The sequence below is a fragment of the Mauremys mutica genome, chromosome 3 (genome assembly GCF_020497125.1).
Source record: "Mauremys mutica isolate MM-2020 ecotype Southern chromosome 3, ASM2049712v1, whole genome shotgun sequence".
NCBI lineage: Eukaryota > Metazoa > Chordata > Testudines > Geoemydidae > Mauremys > Mauremys mutica.
In genome coordinates, this window is record NC_059074.1 from 41,962,434 (window position 1) to 41,977,647 (window position 15,214).

Sequence of the window (15,214 nt, forward strand, 5' to 3'; positions counted from 1 at the left end):
CTCCTAAAATGTTAAAATAGTTAGTTGTGTAGTTGTAGTAGCGGATCCTGCAAATCTTCCATGCATGGAATTCCAGTTCAACATGGCGGGGACTTGTGGACTCAGCCCACTGTAACCAATAATAAAGAGCGGTGTAAGAGTGGGTGCAATCCTTCATGCTAGACATGCCTGGCAATAGAATTCCAAACATGGGCACCATGCAGAATCAGAACTGGTTTCTTCTCTTTGCAGAGAAGCAGAAGGACAAAAGTTACATATAGTTTATGAACCCCCCCCCCCCCTGCCCTGTGACCATCAGCAAAGACTGGGTGCAGCAGAGAATCTGGCTCTGTCTTTATAGTACGGTATTCATTTTAGGAAAAGAAGCTATTCATCTGAAATTCTGGCAGGCTTAGGAGGGGTGACTACTGTTGAGAGATGGCCATGTCCCTGCTGTAAACAACACAAGGTTTATTTGATTACCTAAATAAAGTGCATATACTTTGGGACTATTTTTATTCCAGCTTGGAAAAAAAGGTTTCTGCATATTTTAAATGATGTCAGTCACCTCTGATATAAACTGCTTAATCTCACTGAGCAGTCAGGTCTGGGTGGGCAGACCCTTGTGGCAGCGCAGAATCCCACTGACTTCAGTGGAATTCTCCACAAGCATAAAAATCCACCTGTGCAGATCTGACTGCAGGGTCAGGGCCTAAATTCTTATTTTATGCCCATTGCCAAGGTATTTGATTGTTTCGGTTGGGTGTTGTCCGTTGCTTACTTTATTAAAGTATTAAATTGTGATTAAAATTTAACTTCAGGATAAAAAACAAATGTTGACAGGCTTTTATTCATAAACTATATGTAACCTTTGTCCTTCGGCTTCTCTGCAAAGAGAAGAAACCAGTTCTGATTCTGCATGGTGCCCATGTTTGGAATTCTGTTGCCAGGCATGTCTAGCATGAAGGATTGCACCCCCTCTTAAACCGCTCTTTATTATTGGTTGCAGTGGGCTGAGTCCACAAGCCCCCGCCATGTTGAACTGGAATTCCATGCATGGAAGATTTGCAGGATCCGCTACTACAACTACACAACTAACTATTTTAACATTTTAGGAGATAACCTCCTTATATTCTAGCCAAAATATACTTTTCTTTTGTTTAGAAACAGTAGAAACACAGCACAGTCGTCCTCCTATGAAAGTCAATGGGAGTTTTGCTACTGACTTCAATAGTAACAGGACTGGGCCCATGATTTATTTTTCTTTAATTATAACTTTTTGCAACTAAGCACTATATAAGTATTACTAGGCAATGAGGCAAAGAGAAGCTTTACAGCATGTTATAAAACTATACATCAAAGTTCTAGCCAGTGGTCAGACTCAATGTCCAATGTTTGCTTTGTGATATACTGCTAACTTTTTATTACATTAACACCAAATGCAAGCCAAAGGTACTTTTACAGTCTATAAGAAAACTTGATAGATACATTTGACTGTGTTGCGAGGTAGGTCAGATTTGGCTTCTAATGTCACTTTAAGATGTGGAAAAAACTTAAGAGGAAAGGGGAAATAGTGTAACCACTACAATACATTACATGTTATGTTTTTAACAAATAATATCTATGCTATAGTGTGAGCCATAACTGTGTATTTATGTCCAAAGTAAACTCAGCAAAATGTTTGTTTAAAAAAAACTGTGAATAAAAAAATTAAACTTCAAAAATATATTTCTTAATCATTTTACCAGTGGAAAACCTGAAGGCAACAATTTGTGGGGTACAGAAATATATATCAAGAATGTGCATTGTTTTCAAATGGATATGTGGATGGGGAAAGTAAGACATATGCCTAAGAGACCAAAGAGAGATATTTTTGAATTTATTCCAGCTCTAGGGACCTAGTAAGCACCAAATACACTTTCTGTGGGTGCCAGATACTGAAGGCGCCATGGGCTTTCAAAACTTGGCACAGTGTTTCTGGACCCTAATGCTGGTCCACAGTAAAATTTCCACCACACTGTCCCCATGGAATAGAATGTCCAAGTCTGCAGAGCATTCATGACAATGCATAAAAAGTGAAATCCATTAATGAGGGAAATGAGCATGGGGAGGGAGTCAATTCATGTTAACACAGGAAATGAGTTTTCAGAGGCTGCCTGATCATTCTATTGCAGTTAATCAGCCCTAAATGGTAAATAGAGGAGTTCATGATCAGGGCTGGATTAATGCAGGGACTTTAGGGGCTGCAGCCCAGGGCCCCAGGCTAAGGGCTGCCCCGCACAGGTGGGCTCAGGCAGGCTGCTTGTATGCCATGGCCCCACGCCGCTCCCGGAAGCGCCAGCTGCTGGCACGTCTCTGTGGCCCCTGGCAGGGGGCAGGAGGGAAGGTGGCTCCACACGCTTCCCCCACCCCAGTACCATCCCTGCAGCTCCCCAATCGGCCAGGAACTGGCCAATGGGAACTGCAGGGGCAGCGCTTGTGGTCATGGGCAGCACACGGAGACGCGTTGTCCTCCTCCCCTCGGGCATGCAGAGATGTGCCAGCAGCTAGCACCTTCTGTGAGCGTTGTGGAGCCATGGCATGCAGGCAGGCAGGCTGCCTGAGCCCTGCTGCACCGCCTGTGGTAAGTGCCTCCCAGCCAAAGCCTGCACCCCAACCCCCCGCCCCAGATCAGAATCTCCTCCTGCATCAAATTCCCTCCCAGATCCTGCATGCTCTCCTGCACTCCAACCCCCTGCCCCAGGGCAGAATCCACTTCTGCATCAAACTCCCTCCCAGAGCCCGCACCCACCACCCTCTCCTGCACCCCAACACTCTGCCCCAGTCTGGAGCCCCCTCCTGCACCCAAACTTCCTCCCAGACCCCGCATCTCCTCCTGTATCCCATCCCTCTTCCCCAGAGCAGAATCCACTCCTGCACCCAAACTCCCTCCCAGAAAGAAACTAATATAGCAGCTGTTCTACAGTAAGAAGTAGGCTATTTTGAATTAACTATATTCTACATATTTTAAGACTGAAATGTAACCATAGGATGGCTTTATGTTAATTAAAAGGCAAGTTTAGTATAGTGTTAATAGCCCCGAGGCCAAATTGTGATCATTTTGTTTTAAATTAGGAAAAAGACTTGTATACAGGGGCCCCACAAAATCTAATAGCCCCAGGCCCACAGGAGACTTAATTTGGCCCTGTTCATTACTATAGCATTTAGATTCAGCCATGAGGCTTGTATCTATCATGCATAACTTTGTGGTACCTGGGACTGAGCCTAAGAGACTGTATGTGCACTACCATAAACAAATAATAAATAATACTAAGATGAGCTATTGATTCTTTGCCACAATTAATTACTACTAAAGCTCATCTTTTTATTACTGTTATCCTATTCTCTTTGCAGTTCTGATCAGTGCTGCACTTTCTTACTTGCTTTTCCCTCCTCTGTCTCCAAGGGTAGTAGGTATCACTGATTAGTTTTCTTGTACGTTTTCCTATCATTGCTATTGTTACAGTGGGAATTTGAGGACTTCAATAACTCAGACATAGGTTAGGGGTTTGTTACAGGAGTAGGTGGGTGAGATTCTGTGGACTGCATTGTGCAAGAGGTCAGACTAGATGATCATAATGGTTCCTTCTGACCTTAAAGTCTATGAGTCTAATAGAGACCCCATACAAAATCAGGGCCAAGAAGTGCTAGGCACCATAGATACACATAGTAAGAGACAGATTCTGCCCCTAAGAGTTGACAACCATAGACATATGTGACCGTGGGCAAGTCCCTTATTCTTTCTTTGTCTCAGTGCCCCCATCTATAATATGTCTACAGTTGTAAACTCATTGTAGATGGGACACTGGGACACAGAAAGAATCAGGGATTTGCCCATGGTCACATATGAAGTCGGTGGCAGAGCACAAAATTGAACCAGATCTTCTGAGCCCTATTCACAAGACCATTGTTCCTTTCTTCCTGTCCAATCTGGTTTTCTTTTCTTAAATGAACACACTACTGTGAGCAAAGTGCATTTGGATGTATGCAAAGTACACGTAGGTTTGAAACGGACAGTTAATGCAAATGCTGTACAGGAATTAGTTTTGAATTGCAGCACGCGACTTTGTCTGTGGAATTGATTCAGTGTTTATATGGAGCTTTGCATCTTCAGTACATTTGTATAATAATACCCCAGTGAGGGAGATATGTTAGTATTATCCTTGTTTTACAGATTAAGAACCCGAGTTACCAAGAGCTTAAATTACTTGCCCAAAGTTACACAGTGTGTCAGACAGTGAATGCAGATTAAAACTCAGGCCTGGTTTCCAGGCCCATGCTTAGTCCTCTAGACCAAGCTGCCTATATGGCTGTAAAAGTACCTCACCTTCCCAGGCATTATGTAGATCCTGTTTCCAAAACTTGACCTGACTGTTGATAGGGCCTTAAGATAGTGCACATCATCTAGGGTCTGAGGAACCTGGGTATCTTATGCCATAGCACAAAATGATAGCATTAAGTCACTTCATTATCCTGGTTTAGGTGTTTTCAGCAGCTGTATTGGTTAATCCTGCCTCTCTCAAATGTGAAACGTGTATCTGTGATCAGTTTGTCTGCTATTTGATGTGAGAGAACTACTTGAAGATCTTCAGGAGGTTTCAGTTTCTTCTGCTCCCTCTTAATTAGACTTGCTGAATATAGCATTTTCTTCAAAGGCATGCTTAGCAACCAGAGAACTGCCTCTGCCAGCAATATCCTCCTTTCACCTCGTGTCTTGTCCCTTGGAGGCTAGCTAGCTAGCTAGTGTTGGTACCCAACAGGAGGAGAAAATCAAAATACTGTAATGATGGCAATGAAATTCAGGCCTCAGATTAAGGCATCTCAGTACTGGCTAGGCATCTGAAGTCTTAGTAATAGACTCCATTTGAAATCAACAAGGTGGACATACACACACAATACCCAAGAGGGATTGGAATTGCTCATTTCTGAGCATAAATTCAATCTAGTTAGCATTACTGAAACCTGGTGGGATGATCCCCAAGCTTAGAATGTTAAAATTAATGGTTGCAACCTATTTAGGAAGGATTGAGTGGGCAAAAGGGGAGGGCTCTCTCTCTGTCAAAAATGGCATTACCTTTTTCTGAATCGCTGATGGTTAAGAATGAAATTATCTTGAAAGCATATGGGTCAATATCCTAACAGATAAAGCACAAGATAGGGTGTTGGTGTCTACCACAGACCACCAAATCACACTAGGGTACAGGATGACCTATCTATAAAGTGTAGCGGGAAAAAGCTCTGCGATCATGGGGAACATCAATTTGGGTGACCTGTGCTGGAGACCTCTTGCTGCTGTCACTAAAACATCCTTGAACTTTCTAAATATTATAGATGATGAATTCCTAGCTCAAAAAGTTGCATCCAACACAGGGGAATTTGATATTAGCTCTTGTCTTGACAGATAAAAAGGAACTGATCACAGAACTAAAAGTTAATGATCATTTAGGTACAAGTGATCATGGCTTGATCACATTTATAATATGAAAACACAGTCAAGTCCAGACCAGTAATATATATACTTGATGCCTTAAAAGGGCCAATTGCACAAAGCTGAAAACAATTATGAGCCAAAACACCTGAGAGGAAGAATTTAATCAGAAAATCCAACGAAGTGGGTATTCACCCACGAAAGCTCATGCTCCAAAACGTCTGTTAGTCTATAAGGGGCCATAGGACTCTTTTTGCTGCTTTTACAGATCCAGACTAACACGGCTACCCCTCTGATACAATCAGAAAAATGTGAATAATAACTGGAAATTTGTTAAGAACATTTTATTAGATGCTGTGATGGACTGCTGGGCAACAGTAGCTGTACCAGCATGCTGATCACTGGACCACCAATTAAATCAGCCCAAAGTTAACCAGAGGGGCAAAGCTGTGCCTGACTGATAGATTGGGGACAGACTGAAGAGATACAAGGCTAACTAATCCATTACCCTAGAAAGTTGAAAGGCACAGGGGAAAAGTGTTTGGGGGAGGCAGGCTTTTGTGAGTCAGAGCCAGAATCAGGAGAGATTTCTCAGGGAGAAGATATGGGCTATCTTCCCCCCTCCTTGGCAGAGTGAGATAGGAAGTATATGCTATTGTAAATACTGAGCAGCAAAAGATTGTAAGGGTGGTGGGGAGAACACTATAAATAAATTACATAAGGTGTTTGACAAGGAGAAGGTCTCTGTGGGGTCTGAGGCTAGAAAAGAGACAGGAGTTGAATGCAGCCCTGTCACAGATGTCCTAAAAGTCACAATCCAGAAAGAAGCCCATAGTGGTTTAAAAACTGGCCTTGTTTAGAGAGGAAGTGATGGCATCTATAAAAAAAAACCCACCATAACAAATGGAAGAAAGGGGAGTTGATAATAATGAATATAAATCAGAAGTTAGGAATTGTAGAACACTGATAGGGGAAGCAAAGGAACATATGGAGAAATCTCTCTGACCAGCAGAGTTAAGGACAATAAGTAAGCATTTTAAAGTATATTAGAAACAAACAAACAAACCAAAAATCCTAACAATGGCATAGGTCCATTACTAAATAGAAATTGTAGAATTATCAATAATAATGCAGAAAAGGTATAAGTGTTCAATAAATATTTGTGGGAAAAAGATGATGTGATATGACTTTTCACTGTACTAGTATCTCAGGAGGCTGTTAAACAACAACTAATAAAGTTAAACATTTTTAAATCAGCAAGTCTGGATAACTTGCATCCAAGAGTTTGAAAACAGCTGGCCAGAGCTCATTAGACTGTTGATCTTCAATAAATCTTGGAAGACCGGGGAAGTTCCAGAAGACTGGGGAATTTCCAGAAGACTGGGAAAAAGCTAGTGCTGTGCCAATATTTTAAAAGGGTAAATGGGGTGAATTATAGGTCTGTTTATTATAGGTCTGTTAGCCTGATGTTGATCCCAGGCAAGATAATGAAGCGGCTGATATGGGATTTGTTAATAAAGAATTATAGGAGGATAATATAATAATTACATATCAACATGGGTGTTTGGAAAATAGCTCTTGACAAACTAACCTGATATCTTTTTTGATGAGTTTACAAGTTTGGTTGATAAAGGTAATAATGTTGGTGTAATATACTTGGACTTTTGTAAGGCATTTGACTTGGTGCCATGTGACATTTTAATTTAAAATCTAGAACAATATAAAATTAACATGGCACACATTATATGGATTAAAAGGTGGCTAGCTGATCAATCTTAAAATGTAATTGTAAATGGGGAATCGTCACTGAATGGTTGTTTCTAGTGGGATCCTGCAGAGATCATTTCTTGGCCCTATGCTAGTTAACATTTTAACAATGATCTGGAAGAAAACATAAAATTATCAATGGTAAAGTTTGCAGATGACACAAAAATTGGAGAGTGGTAAATAATGAGGACAGGTCACTGATTCAAAGCAATTTGGATTGCTTGGTAAACTGGGTGCAAGCGAGCAATATGCATTGTAATACAGTTAAATGTACCTATCTAGGAACAGAGAATGTAGGCAATATTTATAAAATGGGGGACTCTATCCTGGAAAGCAGTGACTCTGAAAAAGATTTGAGGGTGGATAATCAGATGAACATGAGCTCCTAGTCCAACATCATGGCCAAAACGGTTAATGTGATCTTTGAATACATAGGCAGGGGAATCTTGAGTAAGAGTAGAGAGGTTATTTCACCTGATGCAACCACTGCTGAAATGCTGTGTCGAGTTTTGGTATCCACAATTCAAGAAGGATGTTGATGAATTAGACAGGGTTCAGAGAAGCACCAGGAGAATAATTAAAGGATTAGAAAACATGCTTTGTAGTTGTAGACTCAAGGAGCTCAATCTATTTAACTTAACAAAGAGAAGGTTTTGGGGTGATTTGATCAGTCTACAAATACCTGCATGGGGAACAAATGACTGATAATGGACTATTCAATCTAACAGACAAAGATATAATATGATCCAATGGCTGGAAGTTGAAGTTGAACAAATTCAGACTGGAAATGCATACATTTTTGACAGTGAGGAATAATTTACCAAGGGTTGTGGTCTAGTCTCCATCTCTTTTATGATGGGGTCAATTCTCCATCAATTTTAAAACCAAGATTGGATGTTTTTTCTAAAAGATATGCTCTAGGAATGGTTTTGGGGAAGTTCTATGGCCTGTGTTATACAGGAGGTCAGACTAGATTATCACAATGATCCCTTCTGGCCTTGGAACTATGAATAAACCTGAGGGTATGTCTACACTACCCACCAGATCGGTGGGTAGTGATCAGTTTATTGGGGATTGATATATCGCGTCTCATCTAGATGCGATATATCGATCCATGAACGTGCTCCCGTCGACTCCGGAACTCCACCAGAGCGAGTGGAGGTAGCGGAGTCGACAGGGGGAGCTGCGGCCGTCGATCCCGTGCCGTGAGGATGGGAGGTAAGTCAAAATAAGATACTTCGACTTCAGCTACGGGAATGGCGTAGCTGAAGTTGTGTATCTTACATCGATCCCGCCCCCTAGTGTAGACCAGGCCTGATGCACTGTTAAGTGCCTTGGCCAGACTCCATGAACTACTCTGTGAAGGAGCTTAGGCATACATGGCATGACGTTCAAAAGGTGTATATAAAGAGAACCCATTCCTCCAGCAAAAGGTGCCTCGATTGCAGAGATGCAGGACTACACTCCTATGGAATGCGGCCTCTGATATTCCAGAGGTAATCATGACCTTTTTTAATACATCTGCTAACCCTAAAGAGGAGGAAGAAGACATTAAGGTAAACTCAAACCTTTGAGGTGAAGAGAATTGTGAGATAATTCATTAGGGGGGCAGAATTTTAAGGTATTTAGACTACTAGACACCTCTTGGGATTTTCAAACGTGCCTAGGTGCCTAACTCCCATTTGGATCTGCATCTTTAAGTGCATAAATACCTTTTAAAATCTGACCCTACGTATTTAAATCCTTCTCAAGATACAACTTAGTTATAGGGTTAAATAACTTGCACTCTGTCTTTCAGAGAACTGTCACTGCAGATCCTGACTCTAGGAGTTCTATGCCTTTGCACCTTGAGTATCTGAGCCATCTTAAATGTCAGTACATGTGGGGTGAATGCACATTGACCCACAGATCCAAATCTCCCAGTGGTAGCTGTAAAAGACCTTACCATTGATTCCCATTGTTCCCATTTTTCTGCCTGCACTGCAAGTCACAGGACATCCTTACAATCCAACTCAGATGCCTTTTTAAGGTAATTTTTTCATGTTTTCTTTCTAAAAAGACTTTTGCACAGGCTGGTGTGTACCACTGAGGATGATTCCTCATCATGGACTGACCAAGACTGGTAAGTACAACAACTTTGCTATTAACACTCTTGGGGGCAGATTCCAAAACCCTTACTTTCAATGAAGAGCAATTTACACCATGAGTTGCTGCTACCGAAATAACGAGGAGTCCAGTGGCACCTTAAAGACTAACAGATTTATTTGGGCATAAGCTTTCATGGGTAAAAAACCCACTTCTTCAGATGCAACAAAGCGTATGCCCAAATAAATCTGTTAGTCTTTAAGGTGCCACTGGACTCCTTGTTGTTTTTGTGCATACAAACTAACATGGCTACCCCCTGATATTTGCCACTGAAATGAGTCTGAGTGAGGATCTCTCAGTCTGGCCCTTGGTGATTACCTACCAAGCTATTAATGAAGAGGAAGTTTCATTAATTAACTTTTTAAGAGAAGCATATTCACCACCAGGTTGGTTTTCTTGGAGAAGGAAATTATAGTTATGGATTTTTGTAGGAGAAATTAGTAGAAAAAGGATTCCAGGGACAGTTATGATTGGGGAGGAATCTTGGATGGATAATTTCATATTGAAAAGTGGGAAAGAGGAAGAAAGGCGGGAGGTGGTTATTTTTATTTTTTTAAATAAGCTTTGGAATGATTTGAAAATAAAAGCTGGCAGGTTGGGTTTGAGTTTTATTTTACCTGATTCAATCAACTGTAGAAAATAATACCCTCCACTTGTCTTTTGCCTGGCAATTTATATCTCAAAGGTTTTAATTGTATTAATTAAAATATGTTCTACCTGTTTTATTGTTTAGGTTAATGAAGGCTGGTAATTATATAACCCAACATGACATTCCAGTCTCATGTCATGCATGTTTTTCTTAAATCAATATTAATGTCCATGTCTGTAGCATTTTATGGTCTCGGTGTCACAAAAAATATGAAACCCAACATTGGAAAAAATCTTTCTTGAGCTACATTTCCCCTCCATCTGCTGTAGTTAGATCCGTCACAGAATGCTAACCCTAGTACCCACAACACTAGCCCTTGTCTTTTCATTCTGCTAATTTAGGTCTGTCACATGGCTGCATGAAATTCAGTAAACCAGAAGGCTAAAAAGCAGATCAGCTGAGCTGGGTATGAGGTGTAGACTTCTGAAAATATAACCCCGTCACTTACCTATATGATCTCTCTAGAAGATGTGTGAGTTTTGCAAAGAGATTTAAGATTTTAATTTAGGCTGGCATCTTTAGCTGTGCAACAGAAATATAACAAGCTGATTCTTTGTGTCTGACAACATTGCACTTGTGATGGTCAGTAATGGAAAAAAGCATGGCAAACCCCAGATGGTGTTGTGTTAAAACACCTTGGAGCTTTTCAGACAAGGGTCTACAGTATGGGTGGGCAGACTATGGCCTGGGGGCCACATCTGGGCCTCCACATGTTTCAATCCAATCCTCAAGCTCCTGCCGGGAAGTGGGGTCCAGGGCTTGCCCCGCTCCAGCGCTCCAGCTGGGGAGCAGGGTCAGGGTCTTGCCCCACTCCACATGGCTCCCAGAAGCAGTGGAATGTCCTCCCTCCAGCTATGCATAGGGACAGCCAGGGGGCTCCACACGCTGCCCCCATCCCAAGCGCTGCCCCTGCAACTCCCATTGGCCGAGAACTGCAGTCAATGAGAGCTGCAGGGGCAGCACTTGTAGATAGGGCAGCGTGCAGAGCCGCCTGGCCGTGCCTCCACGTAGGAGCTGGAGGGGGAACATGCCGCTGTTTCTGGGAGCTGCTTGAGGTAAGCGCTGCCTGAAGCCTGACTCCCTGACCCCCTCTCACACTCCAACCCCCTACCCCAGCCCTGATTCCCCTTCTGCCCTCTGAACCCCTCGATCCCAGAGCAGAGTACCCTCTTGCACCCCCAACCCCTCATCCCCAGCCCCATCCCAGAGCCCACACCCCCAGATGGAGTCCTCCTGCCCCCCCATGCCCAATTTTGTGAGCATTCATGGCCCACCATACAATTTCCATACCCAGATGTGGCCCTTAGGCCAAAAAGTTTGCCCACCCCTGGTCTACAGCTTTCAAATTGGAAGACGAACAGAAAGAGTAAGGAATTGTTTATTTTAACTTGCACTTTGGCTCCTGGCACTGGAGCAGACACCTCAGAGGCCAGCACTGTCAAATCTTGTCACCCTTATCCTGCGCCTACTCCTATATGTATGTACAAGGAAAATGTGTTTGATTCACCTCTGTCAGTTCCAGAATTATGAAGCATGAAGAGGGACAAAATGCTGACATGTTAATGTAGGTTGTACATTTAGGTACCTGAAATACAAAAGAGCAGCCTACAACTGCTGTAAGTCTGTCTGATAAGCGGTAAATGTCTAATATTTAGATACACCAGCTAACAACTGTGCTTAGCAGCAGTTTTGTATGAATTCTCTTGCCCATTTGTTACACAGGTGTTAACTTGTATCTCCCAGGAAACACAAGTTTGAGAATTTTACTTCACAAATAGAGGAGATAATACCTGTTAAGCTGGATCCTGGCACAGGGGGCTTATAAGGCTGAGAGGAGACTTTTGGTGAGAAACTGCCTTAGACAAGGATTGTAGCCTGTTAAGTTTAATCACTAGGATGTGTGTTGTACTTTTATTTTATTTCCATTTCTATTCTATTTCCTTGCTTCGTATCACTTGAATCTCTGTTCTTTATTAATAAGCTCATTCTTGGGTTTACTATGAATTCCTTGGCAGTGCAATATATTAAAGCATACATCCTCAGCTGAGCTAACAGGCTGACGTGAGCACTGTCTCTCTGACACACTGTTTAGCAGCAGCAAATCTGTCTCTTGCTAAGGCCAAGGGGTTAACAAAGTGACTCACAGTTCTGAATGTCCCAAGAAAGCACCACAAGATGGACACATTTCCTCCCATTTCTCACCTGAAATGTGTCTTTATGCTAGGAATGTATCTGATAATAAGGGTTTTCTGAGCCCATTGTATTCACTCATTTATTTTTCAGGGCTTGATCTGGCTATGTACAGAGGCCCAGATCCTCACGAATATTTAGGTATGTAACTCCCAGTAATGTCAACAGGAGTTTGGTTGCATAAATACTTGTGAGCATCTGGGACTGAGTGCCTCTGGGAGATGCTATGTGAGAGTTTAAGATTCCAAGTTACTCACCTAGTACCTTGCAGAACTGGGCCCAAAGTAACTTGGTTCTCCTGCATATGATCCTCATGCAGAGGTGCCAGATTTTGCACTGCTCCGTGTGTGACATGGGCATAAATATCAACTTATGGTCAATACAAGGAGTGGTGGACATAGGCATGAAACTGTATGAAACTTGGCAGCTATGGAGCCTGGGTGCATGCTGGAGGGTGTCAGGATAGATGGGTGAGTATTTGGAAGGTGGTAGTGTGTCTGGGATCACAGGCATCAACTTTCTGATTTCCCCGGGGATGCTTGACCCCTGCGTCACCCCAGGCCCAGCCCCAGCCTCACCCCTTCCCCCAAGAACCCACCACTGCCCCAACTCTACCCATCCCTGCTCTGCAAATATCAGCTGCTCTGAAATATCAGCTGCTGTTTGGGCAAATAACTTTAATCAGTGATAATATGTTGGAAAAGTGCAGCTGCAATGCAGTAGCTTCTCAGCAGCAGCTGGAAACCCTCATGACCTCAGTGGTAGGCTTTCAATACATTTATCAATCTATTGTATTATCCTCACTTTCCTTCTGGTGCAAGGATGCTGATCCTGGAAGTGTGTAAATACACTGGTTGCCCAAGGTCTCCAACCTTACCCCCAGTTCTATTGAAAATAAAAGGTTGGTTAGTGGGTCAGCCTCTCCCACTGAGGTAACCTTCCACAAGGCAGAACTGGGACCTGTTTCCTAATTCACATAGGGTGATATTCTCCCCTGTGCAGAGGGGCAGCACAAAGTCTATTCACCTCTTAAGTCTGTGTGAATCATAGCTCATACCTATGTGTGCAGTGACACACTGGAACATGGTGTAATTGTTGTACCTGAAGAGAAGCTCAGTGAACACAGCATTGCTTAAAATCATCATGTACGTAACAAGCATGAGCCAGAGGGATCTTACGTGATCTGGTTGGTACAGTCACAAAACTTGTAGTGGGAAGGGGAGTCAAGCATATATATCTAGGGGAGACAACACTCCATATATGAAAAGTGTGGTAAGGTTTATAAAAAAATAAAATAATTCCCAAGTGTCTGAGTTTTTGCATTAGTTATTGGGTTTCAGTCTGAACGTGAGATATACACCATTGAACAATATCAGGAAGGAGATTAGTTCATGATGTCAAGTGACAAGTTATTTTTGGCAGGCTTTTATGCATCTGCTTATGTTATATGGAAGCATCTTTCAGCGAGCTGGGAATAAATTGCAACGCAAATAATTTAAAGGATCCGGATTAGACAAAAACCAGGAAATTAAAAATTTGGCTCAAAACTCTAACCATATCCACATCCTATTGTATTAAGTTATTGCAGGGGACTTTCAATGGCATATTATTTATTTTAATGGCATCAGAAAGTATGTTTGGTGTCCCCTAGTACAGATGAAAGGTAAGATACCTGCCTACAAGTAACGTTCCAGTCCAGCAAAACACTTAAGTACATGCATAACTTTAAACACAGACAGGAGCAGTGCCATTGATTTCAAGGGCTTAAAGTAATACACATATGTAAGTGTTTTTCTGGACTAGGGCCTAATATCAGATATGACACAATAAAGGTTGTAAAAGACAGTGGGTAGTGGAGAGGTAGGGAAGATGAGGCAACATCACTAAGAGGCTATTGCTGCTGAGCCACCATATTGTGCAGCATGATGGAGCTAAAAAGATTATATCAGCAGATAGAATGAATAAGTAGCTATCATGGAGGAAGTGAGTCTTCAGGAGGGATTTAAGAGAGGGGAATATAGTAGCTTTGAAAATCAGCTCCGGAAGGGCCTTCCAGGGGAAAGGAACAGCATCATAGGCTGTCGTGGGAGAAGCAGACAAACCAGGGTAGTGCCACTTGTGGAGCTGAGTGGGTGACGAGAGAAGGCCAGCAGGATACATGATGGTAATGGTATCATTCTAAAATATCTAGACATCATTAATCGGTCAGCAGGTTTCTGAAAACAAAATCATTGTAGTCTTGCGCATAGCACAGTGCACTGTCTTGATAGGAGTTACGTTAGCTCTTGCAGTGGGGTGCCATCTAGGTAAGTAACATGCATTGACTTCATTAGGAGGAGGCTCAGGCTCAATGTCGAAGTACTTCAATATGGATTTTAGTAGGAAACAGGAAAAAGTTAGAGATGAGCCAGAGCTGAAGCTCTGATTACTAATTTCAACTTTGGAGACTTGGATAAAATTGGACCCAGATCCAAATCAGAGCAAAATCAAAAACACCAGTCTTTTGCCAAGCTCTTACGTAAATACATTCTCAACTGGCCTAAGTCGGAGTAGCCTAAAAGATCTGGCTTGAAGACTTTTGTATTTGTTTTTTGTAGAAAGGGGGGAATGGTACCACAGAGGTGGCTGTCCTCTCTACCAACCTGGGAGTGGGTAGATCTATGGACACTATCTGGCACAAATTTAAGACATTTCTCCAATGCTGTGGACACCTTGGGCTCGTAGACACAACCAACACACCCAAAGGATGTTTCCTTCTATTTTTATATAACATACAGGTCAGGATATAGGCAAAGTGTTGACATTAAAGAAATGAAAAATGGAGGTGATTAAACAGGGGCCTGTGGAGAATCCATTTTGCACTTTGATTTCAGGAAGCCATTTTTCTCTCCCCAGTGATATATTCACAGAGGGCTAAATCCCATATTTTATCCACAAGGCTATCTGTTATGTCATGTAATCTCAAACATCATCTTTCATAGAATGTATCATCCACCAGCGATAGAGGCTATGTAAAT